Source organism: Littorina saxatilis, linkage group LG2, assembly GCF_037325665.1.
Source record: "Littorina saxatilis isolate snail1 linkage group LG2, US_GU_Lsax_2.0, whole genome shotgun sequence".
Classification (NCBI taxonomy): Eukaryota; Metazoa; Mollusca; class Gastropoda; order Littorinimorpha; family Littorinidae; genus Littorina; species Littorina saxatilis.
In genome coordinates this window covers 69545091-69550090 of record NC_090246.1, presented here as the reverse complement: position 1 = coordinate 69550090, position 5000 = coordinate 69545091, and positions in this window count along the sequence as shown.

Sequence of the window (5000 nt, the reverse complement as noted above, 5' to 3'; positions counted from 1 at the left end):
TTTGGTTCCGACATAGGTTAATACAATGTTACCTGCCACTTGCACTGATGAAGGTACATAACAAGATGTCAGACAAAGGAGGAGAACTGGGGCGTTTCTGCATGCTTAGGAATTATGATTGAGGTTGAGAAAAGTAAGGTAAGGTCTATCACATGTTGCGAGACAAGTGAAGGCATATTCAAGAATGTAGGACCGACAAGGTCAATCACTGACATGTCAATAGCCATTCAAACAAAAATAAGGCATGTTTCAGAACGTATGATATGGCCAAGCATATGTTGCCAGTTAAACAAAGTGAAGTTTGTTGTGTGTTTTTAAGACAGATAGACAAAGACTGAGACAGACAGAGGGACAAACAGACAGAGACATAAAGCACAGACCCACAGACGTACTGACAAAAACAGAGGTAGATTGAGATATAGATTTATAAATCCGAAGCAAAAACGTGTGTGTTTAATTTGAGATAAAGAGAGAGAGAGAGAGAGAGAGAGAGAGAGAGAGAGAGAGAGAGAGAAAGAGAGAGAGAGAGAGAGAGAGAGAGAGAAAGAGAGAGAGAGAGAGAGAGAGAGAGAGAGAGAGAGAGAGAGAGAGAGAGAGAGAGAGCAATCTGCTTGGCCGGATATTCGGCCGAGGCACACGCTGCGCCGAAGAATGGCCGACGAAGCAAGGAACTGGGGGGGGGGGGGGAGGGGGGAGGGGGTGGAGTGGCCGGTGAAGCTTGTCTCGGGGTCTTTTCTGCCTGAATAGAAAATCGATTCTCTGATTGCTCAACAGTTGTCCGAAAACGAGCAACGTTAACTGCAGCCACCCCGACCCCCATCGCACCCCCACCCTCTCCTCTACTTTTTTTTTCATTAAACTTTTTTTTCATTCTGCAGCCGTACCAACCCCATCCGTGCTTCTTCCTTGGCCTCATTTTTCTGTGTACCAGCCTCAAATGCACAGCTGGGAGAGGAGGAGATGCAGAGACGTAGATGCACAGTAAGCATTAGCATAAGAGGGGAATCTGATTTTTGTTTGAGAGCAATTTCAAAGTGGACCAAGTAAAAACTTGTTAGTCTGCTGACAGTAACGATGTTTCCCTTCCTAAGCTTAGCAAAGGAAAGCGAATTAAGTCACTGGAAGCTCCAAGCTTTCTGGTTATTTCCCTTGTCGGGCTAAGTTGATTCTCTGTGTTTGTATTGTGATTTTCAACACATTTACCCACTATTCTCGTTTCACAGAAAGTGTCTCGCGTCGATAACATCTTCTTGTATCTAACCGAGCATCTTCCGTACGCCATCCACTGTTACTCTTTTTTTCACTGCAAAAAGAGGGATCATCCTGCCCTAATTGTTTTGGAATAGTAAAACCCAATATCGTCCCTGTCTAGCAGTTTGCAACAGGCAAGGAAACGAATTATCTGGACCATAGGGCATAGTACTGCCCCGTAAAAGCACAGTCTATCGACCAAACCATGGCAACAGAATTCACCCAAACATTAATAATCTTTGAAGCAACCACTGCTTCTACGAGTACAAAAACAACAACACAATACACTGCAAAGGTCTGTTGTCAAGGCATGTAACGCTACATTAGGAAAGCGGTTTATCTCGTGGTTTGTGACGCAACACGTCTGACAGCAACGTCAATGCCTATGATATATTGGTGATCCGATTTACATTTACCGTACAATCCCTCGTTCATTTCTTTTTTGTTTCTCCCTCTTTCTGTCTGTCTTTTGCTCAGCTGTTTGGTATTTGACTGGGTGGGGCCGCCAATTGTCGATTGCTCTGAGCTGCGAGGTTAAAGTTACAAGCATGCATGGCGCAAGACTATAGCTTCATTAACATATACTGACAGATCGACCCAAGATCGTGACGTCTGTTTTAACCGTTCTAGTTTAATCATTTTTATACGTGGCCCAAGATGACGAAAGGAAGAAGGGTTTTAAATGGATTAATTTGTATGGTTTGTCTTTCGAACGCAATATTATGTTTTACACATTATTTATAAGCAAAATGAGGGAAAAGCATTTCAACTGTTTTAGCTTAGTGAACGTCTTTAGCCCAAGATGATGAACAGAGAAAATATTTCAAACAAATGTAATTGGAAGTCGTTTGCGTGCGAATCACATTATCATTGCAGCCGAAATAAAAAGATAACGAAATAAACACATATCTGAATAAATACATAAACACATACATAGATACATAAATAGATGAATGAATAAATAATTAAATAATTAAATAGATAGGGGAAGGGCCCCTAATATGGATCACGTTTTGTTTATTGCTGATAACTAGCTTGTATTCTTGCGAAGAAGTTTCATTTTGTGGTTGGTAGTCCTTCTCTCTTAGTTGAACAGTTAAGCCTAATTAGAATGAAATAGCTTTGATAGACCTTCAGCAAAAATTAAATACAGAAAAAATCACAAATGGTCCATATTAGGAGCCTGGGCGCCCAATATGGACCAGTGAAGCGGCCTTCACGAATCACTGTAAAAAGCCCCCTATACTTCAAAATAACATGATACAACTTAGTGTGCAAGTCGATCAGACTAATTCAAATATGTTTTAGATTTAGCTGTTTCGGGTTGATGAGAGCATTATTTGAAGCACACCAGGAAACTGAAGAAGCTTATCAAAAACAGAGTAAAAATAAGTGAAATTATCAACTTCCACACAAAAAATGACTATTTGTCATATTTTTTTTAAATCTCGAGGGCTAGTTATAGGTTATTTTCAGCAAGCTCCTTAATGAATTAATTAAAATTGCCTTTAGTTTTTATTTTCTTCGATTTGTTGAAGGTGGTCCATATTAGGGGACTCACACATACTTTGAGGTTTTGCTTATATTTTTTGTTTGCAGTAGAAACTCGGGGTACACACTGTTAAAATGTAACACATACTGCCTTAGCTGTCATATATAGCCATTTTTGTGTTATGAAAGCTTTGGCTGTGGACAGAAACGAGTCCGTTTTAGGCGGCACATTTAGAGTGAACGCTGCCAAAAGTGAAAAAAAGCGAAAAAGCCTAACGGTTTTGAGGTTTGTGTTTCTGCAACTGTTTTGACATGTGCAACTCATCCAGAGAGGGTGAATAAAGCGAATGAAATTGTTTTGAGCGCTCTAGCGCCGTTAGTTTGTCAGAACAGGAGGTGGTCCATATTAGGAGCCGGTCCATATTAGGAGCCTTTCCCCTACATAAATAAATACAGTGGACGCCGCTTAATAAAACCGCGGTTAATAGAGCCAGCCGCTTATAAAAGCCGATTTCAGACGGTCCGGATTTATCACTATATCTTATGTATTAGAAAAAGCCGGTTAATAAAACCAACCCGCCGCTTATTAAAGCCAGTTTTCTCAGAGAAATCACGTAGTTTGTGACTAAAACTCACATTATCTTGTTCTGATGTGGAAGACGACCAACAAACAAACACTCATAAAATCGTTCTTCTCTGACTAGTAATGATTCGTGACGGTGACAGTGAAATTATTGATGTACCGAAGTGATCAAAGTACACGTTCATGTACATAATTAAAACAAAAGTTCAACATCCTTCGTGAAGTTTTGCTTAGATTCAAACAAGTGTAAATGACGAAAGAGAAGAATTTTTTTTCTCGAAAATGACGTATTCCTGGACCCCCGGTTAATAAATCCGCCGCTTATTAAAGCCATTTTTCGTCGGTCCAGAAGTGGCTTTATTAAGCGGCGACCACTGTACATATGTACACAAATACATAGAAAACCTCTGTTATACCACGGCTGCAATGTTAACATTTTTTCCCGAATTCTCTAGGCACCATGCCCTTGCAGCGGGGAAGTAGAGTTAATTAGGTTATTTTGCGGTGCTGGTAATTACAACAGAAAGGCGCATATTTTGTAAATGGAGTAAACAATAGATCGTGCCTCTCGAGATGGGATATTAGAGAAGGGATGAGACTGGGAAAGAAATGGATAATCGATAGACGTGTGTTAGACACTACTGATTTGATATATAAGGTGTATATATTGTCATGTTGTCCATCCCCGTGGTACCAAGATGATTAGTGGGTTTTTCTATGCTAGACGATGTAACATTTTAGAAATGTGATGCTCCGTTGCTTTTCGTGTGTGTGGGATTGTGCGTTGATCAGACTCTATGACTCTCTGTCTGTCTCCGTCTGTCTGTCAGTCTGTCTGTCTGTCTGTCAGTCTGTCTGTCTGTCTGTCTGTCTGTCTATCTTTGTAACTCTCTCTCTCTATCTGTGTGTGTGTGTGTGTGTGTGTGTGTGTGTGTGTGTGTGTGTGTGTGTGTGTGTCTCTCTCTCTCTCTCTGTCTGTCTGTCTGTCTCTCTCTCTCTCTCTCTCTCTCTCTCTCGCTCTCTCTCTCTTTCTCTCTTCATATAGTGGGCTGTTCAGTCTTCAGCCTACTCTCATTCACGTGTAATCGGCACTTTCGTTTTCCATTAACAAAAATGATTTCAGTAGTCTTGCTCAGCCATCAGTCTCCGATTTCTTATACCGTTTTCTTCTTTCCGTTGCCCATTCTTCCTCCAGCTATTATCCTCCTTTCCCCACTCACACTACACAACCACCACGACTACCACCAAATTCCCATACGTAGCCCGACCTCTATTCCTCTCCCCTTTGTACTTTTGCAGACTGTTTTCCTTTGTCTACGCCTGTGCGTGTCATATCTGACGTACTTTATCAGCCTGATTCTGTAACGTAACGATGTCCTCTGCCCTTCCAGTCCATTTTTCCTGCGCTGTCAGTTTCAACATCCCATGGCTTTCGTCTTGCACCATTTCGTTTTTATTAGAAGTCCTTTTCCTTGAAGTCTCTTTCGCCTTTCACGCTCGAATGTCTGTGTCTTTCTTTGATCTCTTTTTATTCTGAATTTGTATCCCAGCTTGCCTGCTTGCCCCGTGTCCTGTCCATTTCCGCACTTTTCGGCTTTTCTTGTTATTTTTGACTGTTTGTGGCCGTTAGCCCGTTTCCCACTTTTCCAATGTCACTGTCTTCCTATATTCCCGC